The sequence below is a fragment of the Aphelocoma coerulescens genome, chromosome 4 (genome assembly GCF_041296385.1).
Source record: "Aphelocoma coerulescens isolate FSJ_1873_10779 chromosome 4, UR_Acoe_1.0, whole genome shotgun sequence".
Taxonomy (NCBI): domain Eukaryota; kingdom Metazoa; phylum Chordata; class Aves; order Passeriformes; family Corvidae; genus Aphelocoma; species Aphelocoma coerulescens.
The window spans coordinates 50927256-50951885 of record NC_091017.1 but is presented as its reverse complement, the minus strand read 5'-3'; the positions used below and the strand labels follow the sequence as shown (position 1 = coordinate 50951885).

General features: G+C 38.4%; 1 protein-coding gene across 6 annotated transcripts in view; it reads left to right on the top strand.

The window, feature by feature from the left end:
* The window catches only part of TRMT9B (tRNA methyltransferase 9B (putative)), a 120317-nt gene that overhangs the window by 15990 nt on the left and 79697 nt on the right, over positions 1-24630 (top strand). The window contains exon 1 of one of the 6 annotated variants that reach the window (XM_069014046.1): positions 24505-24617. The exons of the other annotated variants lie outside the window; for them this stretch is intronic. The gene's annotated coding sequence lies outside the window, so the exon portion shown is untranslated. Of the gene's footprint in view, positions 1-24504; positions 24618-24630 lie in introns of those variants that run through there. 6 annotated transcript variants of the gene reach the window in all.

The following is a 24630-nucleotide window of genomic DNA, read 5'->3' as shown; positions in this document are numbered from 1 at the left end:
TCAGAAAAGGAAGTTAGAATAGACAAGACTGCATTTGGAAGTGTGTTAGCTTTTGCTGAAAGTGTGAATTTGGACATCAGAGAACTCCTGTAATGCCTGCCAGGCTGTGTTCTCTGTCCCCACAGGGCTTTTAGCACTAGAGTTGCCCACCAGGCAGCATCAGATGAATCATCATGAAAACCAAACAAGACAACTTTACTTGAGGGAGAGAGAATATAGAATATAAACAATCCAACTGCCATCTGTATGTTTTCCTGATGAATGGCATTATCACATCTTTTTGTGCCAAATGAGTAAACTGTTTTCACCACACAAATACTGTCTATTCCAGCACATATTACATGCAAACTACCAGCACAAATTTCAGGGTGATGTTTGCAATGTGAATTTACTCTGCCAGTTGGAATCCTATCCAAAAAGTTCTGGTTAGCAAAGTAATGCCAAAAGAAGTGTGGGTTTGTGATGAGTGTTAGGTCATGAAAACTCCACAGCTTTCCAGGGGCTTATAAAATGCAACTGAGTCCGTCACTGTCACATTACTTACTAATGTGCTTGCAACCAGCTGACTCAGTTACAGAGAGATGTACAAGCTGAAAATGTACATGAAAGAAAAGAAAAATGGAAAATAGGGACATGTATGCAGGAGCATTTCAGTAAACTGGAAGAGAATGAAAAGACAAATTACAATGTTGAGGTATTCTCTGCTGTTTCACAGGAACCTTCCAGTACATCTAACCTGGTTTCAGTGAGGAAGGTAACATAATTGGTTTACTGTCTGTTTAAGTAATACAAATATGTATTCTGTGCTTGTAGAAAGAACCTATCCTTTATAAAACAAACTTTTTTCAGAATGAAATAGTTATCATAGCTAAACCATCCCTCAAATAAGGTTTTCATATTAACAAAACCTAGAGATCTAGATTCTCAAAAAGCATTTGCTAGCTTAAATGTAGCAACTTTTAAGATCTTAAGTTTTGGCTCATTGAGGGTGTTTCTTTGCGCAGTCTGTCTTACATACAATAAAGCCTGCTCACAGGTTTCCCAAAGCCTCTGTGCAAATCCACACTTTCTGGCAGCTCATGTTTATTTAACGATAATGTGCTTTCAGTAGAATAATTTCAGTAATGGACCAGTGGCTGCCTGGGCAAAGCTCTGTGGAAAGACAAAAGTCATAAAAAACCTTCAACTTTTCATATTGATTAGAGGAAACGTAACTTACAGCAACTGAATATAAATACAATCAGAACTCACACTGTAAGATGAGTATGTAAGGACAGCAGTGTGACATGTTTGACAGTTGTCCTTCCTGATCATGGTGCTATTTGGTGTTTCTCATACAGCACTGTATAGTACTAAATGCTTTCAGACCTAGAGGATATCAAATGGTGTTAGCAAACAACATTGAAAAATACTGCCATTACAGAGCAATAAAAGTAATATTTACCATGAAGAATATCTCTATTACACAGCTTTCAGGAGTAGTGCAAACAGACTTCCTGGAATTGTGTTTGTGAGAATGACCTCAGTCTTTGAAGACCCAGCTAGGATTTGATTATGCTTGTAAACAGTACATACTGCAAGGTGTTGACAAAAAGTTACACTTCTTTTTATTATTCCTTTAAGAGGTGTATTTATCTTGCATTCTGTATGTACCTTTCACCTCAAGATATATTTACTAAATAATTTATGATGCACTTCCCCCCTCGCCACCCTTTGTGATAGAACAAACTGCTGTATGTCAGCAACTTGACTTGTTAGGACAAGAAGTAAAGCACAATACCTAGTTGATAAGGCAGTGCAAAGATTTCAGAGGCAAAAAATGCACCTTTGCATGAGATTCTTGACATTGAAATGGACATCTCTACCAAGAACTCATTAAAACTCACTGAAGTTGTTAGGACAAGAATCTCAGTGTCATCTGAAGAGTTCTGGTTTCTGAAATAGTCTTTTAGTAGAAATATCTGACCCTGATAGAGTATAGGATCAGAGATTACCTAATGAACTACTTATGTCACTTCCTGCTGCACCTTACATTTATATGCCAGCTCATATGCCAGCTCCTGAAGTTGGGTATGTGATCAACTGTTTAACTCTGGGAAAAATAAATAAGAAAACTAGAAGATTACAAGATATAAATTTAAAGTCTCGAAAAGGTTTTAGTAACTTGAAACTTAATCAAATTCGGAATAGTTCTCCTTTATAGTAAATAAAGCTAACAGAAAGAATTTTTTAGTATCTCAGACTCATATACAGTGATTTGGGTCTTGGAGGAGAGAGACTTTTTTTAAGCATTTCCTGATACTATTTGCCAAACTCTGTTAAATGATTTACTGAGTGGCTTCAGGGCTCAGTTATTGTACAGTTCTTCAGTGTTAATGTATCACTCTTTCATCTGGAATGGAATTACCAAGGAAATTATTTCTCTTGATATTTTCTTGGAAACAGTAATCATTTTTTGTGTCTCATGACATTTGAATTCCATGATGGTTATTTAAAAGTGTTTAATTTTTTTTAACATCTTTAATCATTTCCACATCATTTCTTTGTTTGTCTTTCACAAGAATCTCTAATACTACCAGTAGCAGTTCTGTTTCTCTGTGTCATTCTTTGCCATATTAATTACCTCATTAGCTCTCCTTTGCCATAGGGGAATCACATTTTTCTTTCAAATAGTGCAGTTTTTAAAAATAAGTAAAATAAACTGGGATCCATTTGTTCAAATCTTTATTCATCCTTTCAAACCAAAAAAAATAATGGTGTACCCTAAACTTGTCTTTTTTTCCCCAGCTGTGTCAGGTGTTCTTGTAGAGGGTAATACTTGTCCCACCAAGCTTGCCTTACTTTCCTGTTGAGTGATCTGCATTCACCAAGGCTGTGGTGTGGCTGAAGGAGGAATGTGTCTAAAGAACTAGGGATTCTGTAGCACTTGATTCTGATCCTTTGTTAAACCTGGGAGATGAGCAGGAGCTCACATCCAGTAACTCAGTGCCATACAGAGATGGAAGACAGAATGGGTCTTCGTGGCCTGCAGTTCCCCTCTCTGCCATGGAAGGCTGGGCTCTACTGTGAGTAACTCGGCTTTTGAGCTGTAAACATCCTAGCATGAGAGTTGCAATTGTATGCCTTGAGAAACTGTCCCTTAGCAGAAGTCCAAACATGTGAAAATTTTTTCCTATTTTTCTGACTAAGAATTATCTACTTAATTTTTATTGAATTCTTCTACTTTTTTTACTGCCTATAATTCTAAATGTTATATCTGCAAACATGTATGACCTTGATAGTTGTTGCTTAGCCAGTTGCCTTGTGACAGCATATTCAATGTCCAAAAAAGCCAAAGGAAAAAGCATATTTCATTAGTTATTCTAGTTTTGCAAGTCATTTTCTGAAATAACTTTTGGTGAAAAAAATTTTGAAACAGAACCTTTTCATAAGGTATAAAAGGCAGTAATAAGAATTCATATTTTTAGTTTATTGTAACTTCTCCAAAATGTCTGCTGTGTTGTTGACTCAGAATAGCTTTCAAAATAGAACTGGATCTCAGCCATGATACTAGCAAAATAAAACAAAATAAAATAAATTAAATTAAAATAAAATAAAATAGTTGATCTTCTTTCCTCTGACTACCTAGATTGTTCTCATGATAACCTTTGTAATCTTTGATTTAAAAATATTATACAGAAGATAGTGTACTTGTTAACAACGTCTGACTGCTTTTCAAACCAGAATAGTGAATCATGTTACAGCACTGAGAAGGTTGATACATAAAAGGAAAGCAAAGCCAAACAAATACATAAATAAGAATTCTTGAAACACAGATTTATTAAGTTATGATACATGGTAGGTTTGTTAATTCATCAGGAAAGAATGTTTGGATTTTTTTAACTTAATGAGCACATGAGTCTATTTATCACATGCTTCTATAAATAAGTGTCTTTGCAGATGTTTTCTCTTTATTGAAAATACTTTTTCTCTCCTCAGGGCATGCTCCACTGTTAATTAAACTATGAATTTCTTTGCTTGTTACAGAAGACAGAACACTGTGGCAGGCATAGCACTGGCATAACTTTTTGATATAAATTTAAAGAATTATTTAGAGATTAGTTGTGTAGCACTGATATATTTTATCTGGCGAAACTTTTACACATAAATTCTAAGAGCCGTTGGCATGTTATTTTATTATTTCATTGATGCTGTGTCTGGGTAATCAAAAATGATCACCTAATTTCATTGAGAGTGATACCTCTGATAAATACCATGAACTTCGCTGACAGCTAAATGGTCTGGGTCATCTAGGATAATTTTATTATCCTAATTAATTATTAATCATTTGTCTGCCCTATTCATACTTCCTGTATCTGCAACCACAGTTCTCTCATAGTGTGGTTCAAATTTACAGTTTTTCTCTAGTGTCAAATGTTGTGTTGTCAGTATCATCTCAGCAAACCCAGCTGTTAATGACTGGACAGTTTCTTCAACAGACAAAATAAACACAATCACAAAACTAATTCTGAAGAGCTTTTATAAAACTCTATAGAGGAAAGGATGAAAGAAAAATAAGGAGTTAGTGTAGGAATTTTGAATTACAATGTACTCTGATATACTCCTATTTATATTACATTTCAACCTGAGATAATTCATTATTCCCATCTTTTACAGTAAAATACTGAAGTCACTTGGAAATGTAACAATTAGTAAGGAATAGTAATAGCTTTTATTTGCGTGCCCTGTTTAAATGTGGTACCTGCTGACTACTTCTCTTTTTTTTTTTTAGTTTAAAATGTTCAAATCTGGGTCTACTAACTAAGCTCATACTTAGAGAGGTAAATATTACAAACCTAGAATCTTTGCCTTCCAGTCAAGGTTGGCCTATCCTGATACTTGCAAAGTTAAGCAGTTGTCACATTCTTTAGGTATTATAGCTATCTTGCCTAGGCACAAAAACCATTCAGCACAGTTTGCATACACTGTAAATTACTTTGGGCTCTTCCTAAGGAGAACTTTCTTGGCATAGTTTCTAAGATGCATGCTTCCCTCATTAGAAGAATAGCTTAAAGAAATGCAATATGAAACTACAAGAGATGACAAAGAGCTGTACAATTAGCTTTGTATTTTGTGATAATGTCCGTGAAATCCTTCCTTGTGTGATACAGAGTGGACATGATGTAAAAATCACATTGTGTACAGGACTGTAACAGAAGTCCTGACAAGGGCACTGTTCCAGCACTCCATTGTATAGTGGCCAAGGATGTAGACCTCTCTTGCAAAGAAATAACCCAAGGTAGTGCTATGTTGTCATGTAACATTCAGTTCCAGTTGTTTGCCTTAGTTTGAATCAGTCACCAAGAGAGGAAGGGGAAGGAATGTTGGGCATGTGTATAGTTGTGATAAGTTATTAGTGCTCATGCACCACTAACAGCCATCAGACTCTGAAGGAATGGAATGCAGTGCATCTGCAGTGAGGATATGTTTATGTTGGATTAGCCTGTGCTAATGCAGAGTGTGATTTTCACCATTTTACTTATGCCACTATTGTATCTCTTGTAGGTGAGCCACATTATAGCCTAACTGCAGTGGGCTGTGGCTTGCCTTTCAGATGTGGAAATGGTTTGCTTTGTGTATCTATAGTAACCAACTGCTGGCATTTTCACTAAGTACTGTGCATAGGCTGAGGGTGTGTGACTTATTATTATCTGCTTTATAACTTATCCCAGAAGGCAATGTAGTATGTGAAGGCTAAATTAGCTTGAAATAAAACAGTTCTAAAGTGCTTCAGCTCTGGCAGCAAAGATGCTCATGAAGTTTAATTGACCCTGCCAAAAATAACCTTTAGTTTGTATAGAGAGACCTTTGGGTGTTATAATTTATATTTCTTGATCTGAGAGCAGATAAAGTACAGTAGCTGCGTGGGCTGTAATGCTCTCAGCTCCTATCACTTCCCTGTGTAGTAGACATGCCTTTTAGTGGTGGTACAGCAATCAGCAGGTGAATTTATGTTTTATCTAAAACATCGCTTCTAATTAAATATCTCCTCTTCTTGGTGGTTCCTAGCTCTGCTGAACTGTTTTAACTCAAGTAATAAACATTCCTTTGCACACTGCAAATACAGCAGTAAGTGTAGTGGCAGTTACATATGGTGAAGGATTACTCAATGACAGCATCTTATCTCACCTATGTGTGAAAGGCAAGAGGTTCTATGATTGTGAAATTGCCCACTGAGCAAACTTTCTTAATAGTTCACTAAAGAAATTAGTTTGAAACAAAGCTATGGGTAAAGAAATAATCAGAAACCAAAATCACTACATCATTTTTCCAAACAGAATTGTTTGAGCTGCCACTCCTTGGCTTGTGCCATTATGCCCGTTCCCTAGCACCCAGCCATGTATGCTTAGGAGCTGTTGATTTCCTTCTCATATGTTTTTTTACTACCATCTCCTTAGGGTTGTGGTGGTAAAACATGAATGGACTTGGGACTAAAAATCTTGGGGGAATTACAATCACGGAATCATAAACTGGTTTGAGCTGCAAGGGACCTTAGATATTATCTATTTCCAATCCACCTGCCATGAATAGGGACACTCCACACTAGATCAGGTTGCTCGAAGCTGCATCTAACCTGGTCTTGAACACTTCCAGGGATGGGACATCCACAGCTTCTCGGGACAACCTAATAGTGATATCATGATATCAAATTACTGATACTATGATATATTGTGATATTAGTGAATTAGTGATATTGCAATCGATACTACTTTGTTGATGTCTTTGCATGTTTTCCAGTGAAAGTAGTTATGAAGAAATTCTGTCTCTCACTCTATGTTTCTTGTCACCCTCTCTCTGTCACCATTTTACAACAGGTAGTTTGCCATTAAAGCCTATTTCTTAGTGGATGACATATTACAGAACATGGAGTAGCATGTTACAGAGCTTGGTGCATATAAGTTTCATACTGTTTCTTCTAGGATGTGTTGTGTATGTAGAGAACTATCGTAACCTAAAAATACTTTATTGCCTTAAAAACAGACAATATAAAAAGTCTTCCTGTATATTGTGAATCAGAAGTCAGGTGGAATTCATGTTACATCACTTTGTAAATGATGTGGTTTTAAAACTGCGGTTAGCAGCTTGTTCTGATATTGGCATTCCATAAAAAAGTTAAATGAGTTTTTGAGAACAGGGCAGTATGTTCCGTGCCATGTCAAAAGTGAAAAACGCAGCTTCAGATACTGGAAGTTCCTGCCAGGTGACGCAGTTTGTGTTAAATCGTCCAACCCTTACATTGGTACTTTGCTGTGCTGTTCTGCCTTGTGCAGAGATGGTTAAAAATGATTTGTCCTTGTAAGAGAAGGTAAGTAGGCTAAACACAGTCATCCTGCTTTATTGCTGTAACATCAAGGCACTGTAAAATCTGCAGACAAAGCAGATGGGAGAGGAATCTACAGCTTTCCTAATTCATTTACATAATCTTCAGCTTTTCAGCTCCATTTTTACATACAAAGATAGTTCCTCATCACTTGTATGTAAAGTCTCTTACCTTTCCCATGCACATTGTTTTAGCATTTTTGAAGCGTCAGGATTCCTTCACATCTTCAAATATTTTAATTATGAAATCCCTCTTGATTGGTTGAAATTAACCTGCTCCTAAACATCCACAAGTAATGATGGTTGTTGGCTTATTTTTATACCATTGCTGATAAAACAGCAGATGATGAGTGATCTGACAAGTATTGCAACATTCTGGCAGCAATTATTCGTTTAATTAAATTACACATGATAATGTAGGGTATGGGCTGCTCTGCTGTGAAGCCTCCCTGTATAGCCTCAGTTTATATTCCCTTACTGCATGCAAATTCCTTAAATTCAGTGAAATATTGGATAAGAGTTGCATAACATATAACAGCTGGCCTTTTATAAATTCATACTCTAGATTATGCAGAGATAACATTTTTGAGTTAAAATATCAAGTGATTTCCTGGGTTTTTTCAGTCTTGCCAGAACCCACAGTATCAAACCTATAGTTCTCAAAGGCATGGAAAAGAAGATGGGTATGAGTTTTAAAACCTGCTGCCTTGCTGAGAAAGCATTAAGCATAAAGTAGAGAAACACGGTAACACCAATCAGCAAATCGTCAGCTTCTGGCTCCTCCCAAGTTTCAGCTGACTTCCTACCAGACCTGTGAAGCAAGCTGTAGGAATTGTCTTCCTCTAGGCGCTAGGCAGCAGTTTCCAAGTCAGCTTGCACCACAATGCCTGCAGAAACTTGGTGGAAACAGCAGATTTTATCTTGCCTGGGGATTATAGTCTGCTGCCTGAAAAGATGGTGTTGACAGTGTGTTCCCTATTAAAAATGCAGTAGTACAGTATACAACTTACATAATCATCCACTCAGAACTATTCAAAGCACATCCTTACCAATCTCCTTTTAATATCAGCAGGGACAATAACCCTGGGATTTATCTGAATACATCTGAGGAACAAATTCTGCTTTTAGGATATGTTTGACTGTTCACTTATTCATTCATATCTGTATGTCAGATAGGTAGGTTGGAATCATCTAGACTAATCCCCATGCTCAAGCAGCATCAGCTAGAACCAGTTGCCCAGGACCATGGCTGTCAAATTTTTAATATCTCCACAAGTGGAGATCCCAGAGCCTCTCTGGGCAGCTTATGCCAGTGTTTGACCACACTCACCAGTAAAGAAGTGTTGTCTTGTATTCACATGGACTTTCCTGTGTTTTATTGTGCCATTGCCACTTGACCTGTTGCTGGGCAGTAATGGAAAGTCTGTCTCTCTCATTCTTGTTTCCTTGCATCAAGTATTTATTGAATGATAGAATAGTTTGGGTTGGAAGGGACCTTTAAAGGTCATCTGGTCCAACTCCCCCTGTGATGAGTATGGATGATGCTCTGAGCTATACCCTCACCCAACCCATTAGACCCATTGATGGACCTGAGCTTTCTCTTCTCCAGGCTGAAGAGTCTCAGCCTCTCCTCAAACAACAGATGCTTCAGTCCTTTAACCTCTGTGCTGGACTCACTCCATTAAGTCCATGTCTCTCGTACTGGGCAGTCCAGTCCTCATTGTGCAGTGCTCCAAACTGTGGCCACACAAGTGCTGAACAGAGGGGGAGGATCACTTGCTTTGACCTATAGTCATTGCACTTCATATTACCCAGGATGATGTTGGCCTTCTTTTCTGTGAAAGGTGCATTACTGCTTTGTGATCAGCTTGTTGTCTACCAGGACTCCAATGGCCTTCTCTGCAGAGCTTCTTTCCAGCAGGTTGGTCCCCAGTGTATATGGTGTCTGTGTTTATTCTTCTCCACAGTTCTCTTCAGGACTTTGTATTTCCTTTATCAAAATTCATGAGGTTCCTCTTGAACCAATTTTCCAGCTTGGCAAGGTCCCACATGGTAGCACAACTACCATGGTGTTTCAGCTGCTCCTCCCAGTTTTGCATCATCTGTGAACTCGCTGAGGTGCACTCTGTCACATCATTTCAGATCATTAGTGAAGCTGTTAAACAGTATTAACCCCAGTAATGATCCCTGGATTACACCACTTGTGACTCGCCCCCAGCTGGACTTTGTGCTGCTGATCACCACCCGGCAAGCCTGGCCATTCAGTCAATTTTCAAGCTGTGTAATTATCTAGCCTTTAATTTGTCATCTTGTCTTTGAGGATGTTACAGGGTCTGCCTTAACTCAAGTTGAGGTAAACAGCTTGAGCTCCCCTGTCCCCTCATCCAACAGGCTGCTCACTGTGTAGAAGGTTATCAGATTGCTAAAGCATGATTTTCCTTCTGCAAAGTCATACTGATTGCTCCCAATCTCCTTTTTTCCCTTCATGTGTTTGGAAATGGTTTTCAGGATGATTTTCTCCATCATCTTTCCATGGATATAAATTGTGGCTATATTGTTTGCCTGTGGTTGCAGAGCTCAGATAATTGATTTGATAGGAAAGCTGTCCTATTCATTTTATTTTAGACACACTTAAATGAAATCTCTAGATCCTGGATTTTCTTAAAAGTCTCTCATGGAGACTCTGTCTTATGGAGACTCTATCTTATGGAGATTAAATTGAAATTTGTCTTGTGGCCAGTGGATGGGAGGAGGCATGGAAGAGGGGCGAGTAGAAATCCTGTAGAGCATTGCCGGCCGTGAGGCTTCAGGGACTAAAAGGAGTGGTTGGGATGTGTGTGCAAAATACTGTATTTGCAATTAATTCAAGACTATATGTTTTTTCTGCTTTTGTAGTCTCCTCCTTTTAGAGCAATGCTACATTGCAATTGATTAAAAAGAAGTCTAATATTCCCAGTTAATGCCTATATTTATTTTATAAGTGAAACTCTGAAGAGTGACACATAATCAGTGGCCTCGCAAAGGTTTGGGAATATTGCTTAAAACTTGTCTTTCAAGATTATTTAGTTCCTTTTTGGCTTTTCAAGACTGTGGATAGACCAACAGAAATGTGAGGCCAACTCCCTTACTCCATTCAGTTGGATATCACCTTACCAGAAGTGGATCTGTAGGACACACGGGTGGGTTTGTGTGGGCAAGTGAGATATTGCCTACCAAACCAACATGGCAGAGAGGGAGAGAAATTGAAAATCTGTCAGAAGGTGCCTCAAAACAATGCATATTCTGGTAGCTCATTTTCTTTTGCTTGCTAATCAAGGAGGACAAAGTCATTCTTGCTACTCAGATGTTTGGTTTTTTTTCTCGTCTTTGCCTTGAATGTAAGTATTTCTTCTCTTTTTAGGTGTGGGTAAATCAGACAAAAATCTAGGTGGAAAGGCAGTCAGACAGAGTGAAATTATGAGGCTTTATAAATAATCCTGTTTTGAATATACTGAATATACTCAGAGAAGTTGTGTGATTGGATGTGGTGTATGTAAAATAAAAGGTGTAAGAGAAAAATTGAAGACAACTGTCAAAAGCTTTTTGCTCTTGTGATTGAAGACTAGAAAAAATGAGTTTCATATCAGCACCACATTGTCAGCAGTGTTGAATGGCCTGATTACTGCAGCAATTAAAAAAAAATACTATGAAAATTAGCTTTGCTGGCCAGATAGAGAAAATACAATTTTAATTATTATTATGGCTTGTTTGTGAAAATGCTAGTAAGAATTCATTACACTTACACCATCAAGCCTCCAAATTCTTGCTTACTGTTTGTAGCTTTTAGGTCCCTCCTTGCAGTTTAGCTTTTTGCTAAAGAATTGGCCCACGTATTTTCAGAACGGGTTCCAAAATTTTTTCATCCTATTCTGTCCTATTCTGATAATTATCTTTGCCCTGACTTTTTTTTTTTTTTTTGCAGTAGTTTACAATTTAGCTCAGTATTCCATCTGCTTTTCCTATAGTACCAAATAATATAAATAACAGATTTGTCATGTCTTCCATGAACAATTCTGTTCTGTTCCATCTCTTGCAAAGTGAGTGCAGGCACAGAAGTGGGAAGTTTATCACCCTGATGAGGTTATTTGATACAACAAACAGCTGGGAGATGAAAGCTCATCTGTTATGAAAATGTTTTATCTCATGTTGTGGGACACCTAGGATTTTGAATATGGAACAGTATTTGGTAGTTTAAGGTCAATCCCTATTTGAAAGTCAGTGGCTACCAGGAAATGCCTCAAACGTGCAAGGCTAGTTCGACTCCTTTTTCTGCTTGTGCTCAGAGCTGCTCTGTTTTAAAGAGTGCTGTTAAGGGATGCTACTGGACTCTCTCACACTAGAAAATTGTAATATAAAGTTTGTAGTGTAAAGAATCAGCTGAAATTCTACAATTGCACTGGAGGATTTTTTAAAATAAGTTCTGAGCTGGCATAATGTTGCAAGCATTACTTTATGTTTCTGTAAGGCTATCTACCTTTGATTCAATACCATTCTGAGTCTTACAATTTGCTGTTGTCACTACTACCATGCTTGCCTATCCCTAATTTGATTTACCATTAAGAAACTTAGTCTACTATCTCTTTCATGTGGCTAATTTATATTTTCACTCTAGCAGAAAAAGAAAGAAAAGGAAAGAGGAAAGAGAAGAGAGAGTCATTGTTTTGTGATGACAGGACAAAAGGTGTTGCTTTAATTCTTCCTCTGCAGACCTTAGAGTAATTTTGGAAATATTCTCCTTTTAAGAATTATCTCCACCGATTCTCTCCTTGTAATAGTGCTTAGCATTTTCAGTGTTCAGCATTCGGGTAAAGAACAGTATATATGGATCTCTTGGGATAGCATGTTCTAACTGTAGAACATCCAGATTTGTAATTTCAAACTTAATGGATAGAGTCGGCAGTTTTATTTTCTGCTTTGTCTTGGTGCTTTTATTTTCCTGTGGAAAATTCTGATCTCACAGTTACACAGTCAATTTTGCTTTGGCATCTAGTTTGTGTTTTCCCAAGATGCATGGTTAGTTCTTGCTGATCACCCCTCATGGCTGAAGGAAAATGCAATGTACATTTTAAGACCTATTCCTGAAGAGTAGCTTCTGTGGGATGCTTATGTAAGCAGGCTGCAGTGTACTCTGATTTTTGAAGGCATTTCTGGTACAGTGGACAAAACCATTACCTGGCATTGTTTGTAATACTGTTGGGGTTGGGTTTTTTCATTATTTTATTTCTTTTCTTCATTACATGGTACATGTATAGTGTTCTTTCTGGATCCTTTTGTTTGTACTGGTTTTGGAAGATACTGTTTCTAGACATTCTGCAGTATTTTTCCTCTTGTATCCGAGCATCCTCTGAAGATTTTTTTTAATAGAGGGACTATGAGAACCATGGTCCTAGCTATCTCTAATGTAGATTATTTGGGATTTTTCTAATAATTGCTTATGTCTTAGCCCCATATGCTATCTTGTTTCAGTTCGTACTTTTTTCATCTCCCATATTCACAATGCAGGATTAGACCATACAGGCCTGTTTTAAAATTATTTGCTGATTCACCTTTATTTTGATGTGTGGGTGAGTTTGTGCATTCTCAAAAATCACACTATGGTGTGGCATAGAACTTAGATTTTATTGAATAATTTTATGTAAGCAGGTGTAAGATTTCTGGAGTAGATGTCCTCTCATGCACAGCCCATTAGATAAACCAGGGGATTCCTTTGTCTCTTGTTGATCTAAACTAGGTATAATCCCTAGGATCACATATGCTTATTCAGCGTGATAATCTGTCACAAGAGAGGTTAGCTAACATGTGGCCATTTTGTTATTGCTGTCTTTGGCCAAATTGGTGTCACTCTTTAAGGAATTGGACTGATGCCTGTTGCTGAGTCTGGCCTTGACAATATGCCTACGTTCACTGCTTGTTTTGTCCTGGACTCATTGCAGTGCTCGCTCTTTGATCTTTCTGTGCTTTTAGGCCTATTGTGCTTCTATTGCTGTTTCAATTCTAGGGCTCTTCTAGCTAAATGAGAGCTCTGGCTTGCCTGATTTTTCTCCTATTTCCTTTTGATAGAAAGTCTTGTGTGTCTTAGATCCTTACCTGATCTGATTTCTAACAAATGAAGATCAGAAGTTCAAGAATAGAGGCTCAGTTAGAATGAATACAGGAACCTTTTTCCTACTTTAATGCTCTGTGATGTTCACCCTGGACAATGCATTCTTCATGATTAATGTATTGAATTTTTCTTTAGAAGTCTGATTGGTAAAAAAACCTGGATTAAAAACATATATGACAGAAAGGAAGAAAGGCAAATGCAGAGCCCAGTTGCTATTCCCACTCCCATCCTGTATTTTTTGTCTTGCTTAAAGCATGAGTACACAATTTATATGCTGTCCTAAGGAACCAGGACCTTGCAAAGACAAAGTAAAGAGGATGGAAAATATATGTATTTCATTGACATCATATCCATGTTCAGAGGCCACTTCTTCTCATCTCTCCTCTTAATCTGCCTTTGAATCTGTCAGTCTGCCATGGCTGCTATTGTTTTTTGTCAAGGGTGCTGTGCCTTTGACATTGACAGATATATGATTTTATCATATAGACTTCAGAAAAGCATACCCACTAAGTGCACTTACTGTTTGATTACTTCTTTGAAAACCTTTCCATTTAAATGGAGAGAGACATAATTTGTCCAGCTGCTCAACCTTGCCATCAGGGACATGTTCCAGGGATAAGCAGGATTTAGCAGAGGTTAAGGGGGTACATTTGTACAAGAGCTACTTGTTAGTATATTAGTGACGTATCACAGAAGGATTCACTTCGGGCAGGATCTAAGTGTGGTCTTGGTACATCAGCTGATCTCTTACAATAAGCTCCATTCTAAACTAGACAGCTTGATCTTTTGAGGCTCATCCATTTCTAGGACAGTATTTATTGTTTTTTTAAATGTTCAGGTAAATCTGATAAAGATTTAATGGAGAAAGTCCTTTATTCATAGTAATTTTTTTTACCTCAAGCAAACTGCAGTGGAACTACAATGTTACCTTTTACCTTGACAGCTTCTTCAGAAATATGCTTTCTTTGGCATAAGCTCTTTCAAATAACCTGTGCCAGTTATGTCTTGCATATTAACTGCAAACACAGGATGTGATATAATGAAACCCAGAGCATATCTGAATTAAATTTGGCATTGCTGCAGGAAAGAGCCAGTTAATGTCCTTGTGTAATGCTTATGTAATAGATTAGATTCTCTGCCTGGCTGTTCTAGTTGTCTGTGGTGGTATATAAAAAGCTTGCCAGCTTGCTAGTACTCAATTAGCTCGTTCACTACGAGTAAACTAGCTTTCTATCTTACAGGAGGAAAGCGCTTCCAATCTTCTAATTGGTTTATGCATATAATCTTTTCCACACACCAACAAGTGCAAAAGTTGATGTGGTAATAGAATCAGAGAATAAAGTAAGAGGGAGGAAAAATACAGAAAGATCATAACTCAATCTGTATGGGCTTATTAATAGCACCATTTTTTACTCCTTCAGTTCTTTTTGGTTACTTGAGACAACGGATAAATCTTATCAGAGAAGAAAAGGTATCATAGTCACCTAATGCATAAAAATGGGGTTTTTTTCCAAGATATACAGTTGCTGTCAAGCTCTCAAACTAAATTTGCTTTAAATATATTATTTTAACTTTCTACATATTTTCTTTTTAATGTTTTTAGAGGATACAAGTACGCTTTAGTTGTTACCTGTTAGCAGTTTTTTATAGTAATTTTATAAATTTTATAAAATTTACAAAACTGGTAAAAGAGGAAATTTTCTCTTTAGAAAGCATGTTTGGAGATACTATGTCAATGTTGGTTCAGGGTTTTTGAAAAATTATGTCTTGTAGCCTATTTTATAGCCTAGAAGATGACCTTTTAGGACTTTTAGCTGAAAGATATAATAATCTCATGATAGTATTTTTAGTGGACCTACGGAGTAGGGGCTCTTGAAACAGAATTTCTTCAAAACTTTTACCTGTGAACATTGTCAGGACAGAACCAAGACAGTGCTGGGCTTTTGTTGTTTTCTGGTTCCTCCCAGGGCAGAAGCACTGTGTCTGATGAGAGAGATCATCCTGAGATGGGACATGTACCTTCCAGGTTTCAGCTGCTCCTTCAGCCTTGTGACATTCTTGTGACTTGTCTTTGTGACATCAAAAAATGCAGCAATACATCTTCTAGAGTTAACCAGAGCTATGGCGCTGCTCCACTTTAAATTTTGTTATTGTAGCCCCTTGTCTGACTTGCCATCCATACAGAGTCTTACCATGAATGAAATGTTGGAAATTCTTGATCCAAAGTATCAAACTTTCAATACTAAGGAAAACTTGAATGTTTTGCAAAGCTATTGGTGACATCTACTTCACATTCTGCTTTATTTAATGTAAGCTGTTCTTAAAACTGCATAATTTTCTTTTGAGATGCTGAAATGTTTTATAGATATTGTTCATCTAAATATACATCTTCTATCTTGCTCATCTCACAGCTATTGCATGTTTAGAAATTTTTATATATTAACATAGCCAATAATATACTTTATAGTTTAAGAATCAGTCTAACAGTAAATATTAACTGAAAGCTTAATTCTCTTACTAGAGTTTAAGCAGTTCGTTGCTACATGCAGAAGAGAAAGTAATTTTCCTAAGGACTTTTGAGTCTTTAATAACAATTCAAATTTGAAAAATCGCATCAAGTTGCAGTTGAAAAGCTTTATGTAGGAAATCAGGGCCATGGTTTCACTTGACCTACGTTTTTAGCTTCTTTTAAATTTCAAGAGAATAGCTCAGAAAATAGGTTGTATTATTAAAATAATGGCCTGATCAAAGAAAATATGTACATTCCTGTTGCAGCTTGACTAGGTACACTTTATTCTGCCAAAAGCTTTGCTCCGTGCCAGTGAACCTCTTCTGTTCATTGGACAATATCTTTCACAGAGGCAATTTATGTAACTGATTTCCAAGATACCCAGTGTAACTCTCTGAAGGAACTGCACCTTCTGGGCATTCTCAGGCTGGACATCTGGTTCTGACTGTTACTTGATAAGAATAAAATGTCTTATGGTTTGCCTGTCCCTCTGAGCCTTTTTGAGCCCTTATTATCCTAAAAACTTTTCTCAAAGAAGCTGGATGTGTTGATTCTCCCCAAGCACACCGAGTCTCAGAGAAAAAAGAATGGCACCTTGGAGAAGAGAGGCCTCCTGGGAGACCTCACTGCAGCCTTCCACTACTTAAAGGGGACTTACAAAAAAGAGGGAAAGTGACTTTTTATATGGGCAGATAGTGACAGGGCAAGGGAGAACAGTTTTAAACCACAAGATGAGAGATTTAGATTAGAAGTTAAGAAAAAATTCTTTACTATGAGAGTGGTGAGGCACTGGAACAGGTTGCCCAGAAAAGTTGTGGATGCCCCATCCCTGGAGGTGTTCAGGGCCAGGCTGGATGGGGCCCTGAGCAACCTGATTTAGTGGATGGCATCCCTGCCCATGGGGTTGGAACTAGATATCTTAAAGGTCCCTTCTAACTCAAGCCCTTCTGTGATTCTTGAAGGGTCTCCTGGTGCTGACCTTGTCAAAAAAACCAAATCTCTGAGAGCTTCCATTCCATCTCAAAATGCAGGATACTTTATTTTCCACAGAATCAGAAGGTAACTGAAAGTGGTGATAACCTTAATAGTGCTCCTTTGACTGTGGTTTACTGCTTTGGCTCACCTCCTGTCCCATGACTCAGGGTGGATGTATTCCTCAAATGGGAGCAACCAGGCTGGTGTGTGTAAACATAGAGGAGGGGAGCATAGGGGAGGGAAGTGCCTGGATAGCCAGGGAGCTGTGGTGTCTGGGCACAGTGGGCAGGGCAGGTCTGGTCAGACACCCAGGGTAAGGTACTGCCCAGCAATCACCAGGCAAGTCCATAGACATGAGGCAGGGCTGAGGCCAGGCTTGAGGGGCAGCCTGTGTGTCCATGGGGCTGGTGGCCAGGCACAGGCACAATCCATAGCTCATGTGGGAGACAAGCAGTTGTGGCTCAGCTTGAAGACAGCTTGTGTGGGAAAGGGGAATCAGCACCAGTGGAGCCTCCCCACAGCACCATCAGGAGGGCTCTGTCCAGGGTCACCAGAACCCCTGCAGAGGGATATAAATGTGTCTCTAGGAGAACATTTCTAGTGATGGATGTCTTTCTGTGCAGTGTCCAAACCTCATCGCTGTTCAGCAGTTTCCAGCACTGATTCCATGCCCGGTTCCTACTGCTAAAGGTTCAGGCCACTTTCTGGATGTGACAGAGAATGTCTGTTGCTGTGGCAGAATGCCTAGGAGAGAAACTCTTGATGACTAGGAGTTCAGTTCTGCTGATAGACATGGGAGAAGTTATTTGAGAGACAGATTCAGTTTTCTGTAGACAGTTAGTCCTTTGTAATGCTTGTCATAAGGAAGAGGTCAGATGGATTTTAGGAGCCTGTATTCTGCCAAGCATTGTGAAGACCACTCAAGACTGACAGAAATTTTTTGGACTGCCAAACCTCTTTGGAAGGTTCCACTTCCTCTCATATTGTTATAGTAATGATCATCTATTTATCATAGTTTATCAGACATTCTTTCAAGAATGGATGGTGTAGTTACAACAAGAAAAATTGTTAAAATACATTAAATTATAATAAATATTCCATTTAAATAATTAAAAATCGTCATCAAAAAATGAAAAAAAGTGTGCAAGTTCATGATGCAGAGACTTCTGTGATGCTCTCTTGTGGTACAGGAAAGGATAACAAACTTACTGTTTTTTGATTATCATACCTCTATCATTTACAGACATTTGTTTGGGTGGAAGTCAAAATAAAGAGACTGGTCTCTCCTTTGTTTAGTATCTATGCCCTGAAAAAAGGGTTTGGCATCCATGAAATTTTTCAGAGACTCTGGGAAGGAAACCCCTTTATGAAGAGAAAACGGAAGTGCTAATTGTGGGAATAAGAATATTTCCTGTTTATTACAGAGATTTGCTTGAGGTTTGTTGTTGAATCTTAAGCAAAGTCATACTTACCACAGATACAAAGCATTAGAAATTTACAGTATGTTAGATCTTATGAGAAGTTGCTCGTCCTCTTAAATAGTACATACTTTAAAACTGTTTTCTTTGAAGGAAGGTTTCCCAGTAGCTACAACAAGCTGTCATCAAACTTGGCAAAGAAATACAATAAATCTTTGCTTGACACTCAGTCATTGAAATTGCCCCCGAAGAAAAGGAAGCTTACTGATTAATTATTTACCTCTGCTCTTGCACTTCCTCCATATCTTCCTGTTCCTGCTAGGAATGCTAGGAAACGGGGCACAAAATGACTGGATAAGTATGGGAAATGAGCAGTGGCCCAGTCTTATGTAGATTTCAAAATCTAGTCTCAACTTGCTATAGAGCTTGTCACTATTAGATTTGTGGTGAGAGAGGTAGAAAAGGTCAAGGTGAGGATTTTCTGTGTATCCTTAAATATCACAGAATTATACAGCTGTGTCCTTTCCCCCCACATTCTTGATAGTTTGTTCTTGAGAAGATAATGCATCTGCCAGTATCAGCATGTACAGGGATTTGTGGATTAACATTTTTAAAGTTACGTTTTTATCCCTAGAAGCCAGAACTATAAGAATTAGAAATTAGTATTCAAAAATACTTTTTAACAGTTCTCTGCTTTGCTCAGAAAGGCCGCACTTCGCCCAAACTGGAGTAATTTTTACTCCTTTTGATTAAAATTAATTGGAACTTCAGTGATATATTTTGCATATATTGTCACATCTTTCAGGCATTTGTGGAAGAATAGTAAAATAATGGTCACCAACATCTCTGATTTGCTTAAGACTAGAATTTTGGACCAGCAGTGTCCATTTTATTGCATTTGCATTTTTGCTTCTGTGTCAAAAACTTGAGGGTGAAAGATGTGATTGACTTTCAGCCAAATCCTTTTCATCACATCTGCATTTGGAGGAACGCATTACTATCAGTCAGGAATTTCTGATTTTTTTCCCCCCTCCTCTTTCAGTTGTTAGTGTTTTTATCCATTTCCTATCTGTTTAATTAGATGTTTGTAGACCTGTAAGTCCCTGTGCAAACTTGGTGTACTGCAGCAGCTAAAGGATCAAATAAAGTGGATTACATTTATAGTGTAAATAGTTGAATTATTTTCCAGTTTAACACATATTTATGGTTTACCTTAGTTAACAAAACTGTAGAATTACCAGCAGATTATAACTATGGCAACAAGAACAGAGAAGATGGAACAATTTATTTTCAGGGGGTAATAGGCAAATGACTCTCAGGGTTTCTTTCCACTGCTGGTACTCTGTTCACAAGTCAGAACCATTAATGTGTGATATCTGAAACATTTGGCAGTCTCACTTCTATGAAATGAATACAATGTAAAATTGTAGAATGAAAACAGTGGATGTTAAACAAGCTTGTGATTTGGAGAAATAGTCTACAAAGGATTTGGTGAAATTTGTGAAATCACAGGGAATGGCTCCTTGTTATGAATGTGGTTGAAAAACAATGCAAACAAATAATCAGTACCAGATTAAGTTTTTACAGCATGAAAGTAATTCTATTTTTCACAGCAATTAACAATTAAATATTCACAAATTCAAAGTTATTTTAATGATAATTATAACAATGTGTATACACTTTCCACTGCATACAATACAAATGTCCATCTTCAAAAATAAGAAAATCTAGTTTCTCACTGAATTGCTCTGGTGAACGTGATGAAACTTAAAGTTTTATTTCTTCTCATAGTGAAAAGTGTCAATGATTATTGTCATTATTCATCATGGCTTCAGTTTCCTCTTTTAGAGAGATTTTTCCTCTACTGAAATCTTCTGTAAAACCTGGGTCTGTCTCTCCCTGCATGCCCTCTGTCTGCATAGGTTCTCTTGGAAGTCTGTGGATGAATTCTCCACCAGCAATTCCAGGTTCAAGAGTGACTGTTCAGTGAGTTGGCATGGAGGAGAAAGAACTTACAGTTCTGACTGCTGGTCATGAACACTTGAAATCCTCTGGTGCTTCATCACAATTCTGGTCTCACTCTCAAACAAAATACTTCTTCATTCACTTTTCTGTGACTGTTATTTTTCTTTCCTTTTCTTATCAGTGAGAAAACAAAAGTCTCACTCTAGTGCCTGACAGCTCTTCTGTAGCCACTGCCTGTGGCATTCTGTTTCCCAGCTTACTATGATTATTTAGCAAAGTCATAAGAATAAGTCAGAGCCAAAGTCATAAGCCTGCCAGAGTCCAAGTCAGACAGAATGCATCCTCCCACTGGAGGAGAGAAAGCTCAATGCCTCAAGCAGAGATTCCACTATCTCGTAACTGCTGCCTCTGATCACTCCCTGTGCAGTCAGCCCTTGCCAGGCTCAGCGTGAGCCTGAGCTCTACCTAGGGCTCAGGGAAAAGTAGGGCAGTTGAAGGTTGTTCATTCATAGCTGGTGCTGCGGTGGAGTGGCTCCTTCTCCCCAGGAACTTCTGCCAGCCAGGTAGCATTGCCACTACGGCTGAGCAAAACAGCTTTACTGCAGGCCCCAGAGAAGGGCTGACCACCTCTACGACCAAGAAGCATTTGATTCGTCTGTTGAGCAGTGCCAAGGGTCAACAGCATGATTATTGTGATGAGTCATCATCATTCAGCTGAAGAGGATCATGGAAACCCTGTGGGAAACCAACCCTTTTGAAGAGAATAAATCAGCTCTTTTTAGCAACTGATCTTCTGTTCAGACTGTTTATGGTGTTGGAGAATAAGCTGGTCATCAGAGAGCACCAAGCGAGGGGACAGAAGGACGGTATAGTCTCAACAGTTTGTTGAAGTGGAGATGGAGGAGGCAAGGAGAGGCTCGCAGGCAGATTTAGAGGCTGATGATCATTTAACATCTCTACAGAGCTGGTAGCTGAGAAGAAGGTGGGGGATGCAGGTCTCCCACAGGAAATACTGCTGTTGCAAGCAGTAGTTTTCCTTATGCCACGAATCTCTAGGTTTTTTGCAATCTCTCATGATGGGATTTGTGGGGTGAGAGTGCAATCCCAGCAAGGCTTCCTGGTGAACAGGACATACACAGCAGTCAGGTGGATGGGTGAGTATTTCTTCACTTGTCTCCAAACACAAAGTGGGACCAAAGGATAGCCAAACAAGGTGACCCTCTCTTTCTTCTCAGGCGGTTCCTCCAAATGAGCGCCATAAGACCCATCAACATTCTAGTCTACACATTTCTATCCTTCTTACACATGTTGTGTCTCACTGCATTCACCTAGGTCTGTTCTCAAATTCCTGGTCTTCTAACACTGTATCTAGTCTTTATGTTCTTCTGTGTCCCACTGTTTCACCACTGGAATTAAGGACCTTATCCATGTTTAAAGTCAAGAGCCTAGACCTAGTGAATAGTAGAGGACTGTGGCTTTTATATTTGTGGGTGAGTGCCGTTTCTGTTTTGAGGACTCCTTCTTGGAGTACCTGTAGCCTCTTCTGACTGGGAAGGTTTGGTTAAGGATTAGGGGAATGAGTCAAAACAGTGTTTGAGAAGAGGATCAATAGCTGAGACAGAGCAGGAATAAATGTACCAAGTGTGAGTGAGGAGGCTTGGTGTTTGGGCTTTTTTTCTTTTGCCAAGGTTGTTAGTAGGGGTCTTGGCTGTGACTTCAGCATACAGTCAAATAAATATGCTACAATTCAATTTTTTATATAATCACACATTTTTTTGGTTTGTTGCAATTAATCTGAAGTGCATGTATAAGGAAATAGCTTTAATCTTACATTGAAAATCAATCAGTTTTAGATTCAGAAATTCAGGTGTTTTTAAAAAGGGCCAAGACAGGTTTGCAGTGCAAAAGAAGTTTCTGGTAAAGTAGTTTATTTTGAGAGTGTTTAAAGGATTATAAATGTGTAGAAGTGTGTACAGATGACACACACTTCCTGTTTTGAAATTAGTCTAAGTTAAATATATATGTATGTAGGTACTTCCTGGAACTGGAAGAACAAAATGCATAATTTTGTGAGTTTTATGTATCTGTACTGAAAGGAGATACACTATGTATTTAATTAGTACCTTTAAATTAAGAAATAATGGCTATTGGGTCTGCTGAACCTCCTGACAAATCTGTGCCTCCAGCTTCCCTCTCAGCTGGAGCCTGCCCTCCCACCAAATCTCTTGTGGAGAAGTCCTGGCTTCTGTATTTTGTTTGCAGAATGAGTAGTGACCTAAAAGCTTTTTTTTTTTTACGGAGCTGTGTCGCTTTTCTCAGAAGATGTTGCCTTGTAATTGAAAACGTGATCTTATCAGTGGTACACAAAGTACTGGTACTTAATGGTTGTGCCTGACCATTTCAAGGTTAGTTTTCTCAGTCAAAGAAAAAATTATGAAAGCTTTCAATTAATCCACCTGCTCACTCATGCATGTTATGCATTTCCCATTGGAACAAAACCAAACAAAAGCAAATGGAAGGAGGGAGACTTAAAATGAGCCTTACAATGCGTTGAAAATGCTGATCCGTGATAAGCAGGAGGAGCGCGTCTGCTGCGGTCGCTGGGTCGCTGCTGCCACCCGCTGGCGCTGGGCTGGGGCTGCCCGCGGTCCCACCCTGGGCTTGAGGAAAAGCCAAATGATTGAGATGCAAGTGACATTTTCTGGAATTCTGCAGGAAATAGGTATAATTGTCTGAAGAACACTGAGTCTCTAACATCGACGGTCTTGTCTGACAACTGCCACGTTAATACAGCTCTAATAAGTGTTTTGAGTAACATTTTCTGTTTAGTTTTTTAATAGTTTCATTCCTTTTGTTGTTCTAATGACTGCAATTATGAGAATAGTATATATTAAGACTAGTGATATTTCATTCGCAGAAAGCTCCTTACTGAGAACTGTCCCTTTTAGTAATGCCTAAATATAAAATAGCACTTGTCTTTATAAAAAGACTCCCAGTTAATACCTGTTTAGATAGTAACAAGAAGTCCACCCCAGAGCAAAATACCAGTGAGACCTGAGAAGGTTATCTCAGCTGTTACAGAGACCTCTCCCCTTCAATTTACCCAGATGCCTCAATCTCTCTAAACTCCAGAGCAAACAGATGAGCTTGAAAGGATGTTTTGAAGGTCAACTTGTTTTGAACTTTTCCGGTGAAAGTATTGCAAAATCAGTATCGAACATTCTGCCAGGATCTCCCATTATTTGTAGGCTGAGGTTGATTTTGCTGGGCATTGGCCTTGTTGCAGCACAATATCACTTATAAACATTTTAGGCCTTAATTGCCCTTTAAAATGTTTTTTTAGTATGTCTGTGGTTTAATACAAAGATGCACATCTATTTAACCTCAGCATACGTCTGAGCTTTGCAACTCTACTGCTTGTTATGTAACCCATTTTAAGGTGCTGCTTTTTTGAGGAAAGGTTGGCTAAGCTAGGACAGAGATTACATGAATGGGAGTTATTAGATACCATAATGATTAACTGCCAAGTTTTAATTAGCAGCCTTAAGCTGTCTCCTCCTTTATTGCATTAAATGTTTTAGCTTTCTCAAATTTCTTGGTCTCAGTGTCTGTCTCAAATCTCACATTTGTATCCTCTATCCCAGACATGGCTTATGTTACAAGCATCCAGAACTCCATTACTCTCTTGTAATATGAGTTGTTACATATATGTAACAACATATATATATATATATATTCTTGAAGGAGCTCACTGTAAGACTGAGGTTACTCTTCTTTAATTCTGTTTCTGGAAGATAATAAGCAGAGGTGAAGGATATTGGACAAATAATTTAATTCCTCATTTAATGGAATTATCATTTACTATTTCTGCTGACATGATCTCTCTGGCATCCTTTCAGTGTGACATAGACAGGGGGAGTTAAAAATTTTCTTAGCATATCAGTAGGAGAGTTCAAGGTGGAATTGGGGTGGGAGTTGATTTATTACTCTCCAAAATAAATAGATCAGATTCTGGGTGTGGTAGCCTGTTACATCTCAGTATAAAAGATTTGATCTCTTGCACCCATACTGAGTGCAACTGACAACTGTGAGACTTCTTACACAATTTTACAGCACATCTGGATCTGAGTGGTGGAGAGAGGTGATAGGAAGTGGTCCAGGAGGGCTTGGCAGCCTCCCAGCCCTCGCACGTGGAGTGACATGCCAATGGAGAGGAAAAAGATCATCAAGTTGCCCCCTGTCTGTTTGGGTATGTTTCTGGG